Below are 1,286 nucleotides of genomic sequence, written 5' to 3'. Positions count from 1 at the left end.
GATCGCTGGGACTTACCCTGAGCTGTCCCCCTCAGTGCCCAGGGGCTCTGGCTGCAGGTGACAACTGGGAAGCAGAGGGGGAAGGGGGTAAGAGGGGGCACAGCTGGAGGCCCCAGGGCTCCGGAGCCAGCCCAGCCCCCCAGTTCTTGCCCTCCTCCTTCCCCAGGGTGAGGCTCAGCTGCCAGAAGAAGGGTCCCAGATACTCAGCCTGGACGATGGAGTCCCACCAGGCCACCTCCCACAGGCACTGGGTGTAAGCTGGGGGTGGGGAGCAGAGCTGGGGCGGCACAGAACAGGACCTGCACCCCACAGCAAGGTCCTCCCACACCAAAGCCCCTGAGCTCAACCCCATCCTGGTGTGGGATATATTCCCCAAGGTGGAGAAACTGAGGCCCTGACAGCTCCTGCCCCACTATTTTCTGCTCCCAGTTCCCTGTGCCATCCCTCCCTCACCCCAGACGCCCCAGCTCAGCTCTGTACCTGGGGGCAGAGGATCCTGTTCCCCCCAGACAGTGTGGGCCCACTGACAGCAGAGGTGGGTGATGCTGGAGGTGAGGGTGTACCGGGGTCCTCTACCTCCCTGTCCCTGCCACTCAGCCCCATGGACCAGCTCCGCCCCATGGCACCCCAGCCCATGGGAGTGGTCTTCCAGCACGTGGTGCAGACCCCACAGCATTATGTTCTGGTCCTCGGGGGTGGGAGGGAGCTGTCAGGGCTTCATGTCCTCACTAGCAGCAGCCGCCCAGGGCTCAAGCAAGGGAGGGGACACACTTGTGGGTTGTCCTTAAAGGTAGCGGGATCTGATGGGGACCTTAAGAGCTGCCACATCCCCCTGGGGTGGTTTCAGGACACCCCCCCACCGCCCTATGCCAGCTGGCATCTCTCCCTCCTCCATCCCTGGGAAACTGAGGCACAGCCAGGCTGGAGAGGCTGCGGCCATGGCTCCTAGGGAAGGGGGGCAGGGGTTTCTTCTCCCCCAGGACAGGGTCCCACAGTCCAGGGGCAGCAGGATCTCCATCTCGAGGGTGCTCTGTGTTCCCCCCAGCTCCACACCCGGCGCTGCCCACGGCCTTGCTGCAGCTGCCCATGAGCAAACTGTGCTGGAACTGGCTCCCAGTAACTGCCCCACACCAAGGGGGAGAGGCTGTAGGGGGCTGCACCAAGGCAGGGGCACCTTCGCTCCCTTCCTGCCGCCCTGCAGAAGAGAACGGGCAGGGCAGGGCAGGGTGGGCTGGGCCTCCTGGCTTTTCCAGCAGCAGGAAGAGAAACAGGAGCAAGTAGGTGAG

Source organism: Antrostomus carolinensis, unplaced genomic scaffold, assembly GCF_000700745.2.
Source record: "Antrostomus carolinensis isolate BGI_N321 unplaced genomic scaffold, ASM70074v2 scaffold34728, whole genome shotgun sequence".
NCBI classification, from domain to species: domain Eukaryota; kingdom Metazoa; phylum Chordata; class Aves; order Caprimulgiformes; family Caprimulgidae; genus Antrostomus; species Antrostomus carolinensis.
This window is presented reverse-complemented; position numbering follows the sequence as displayed.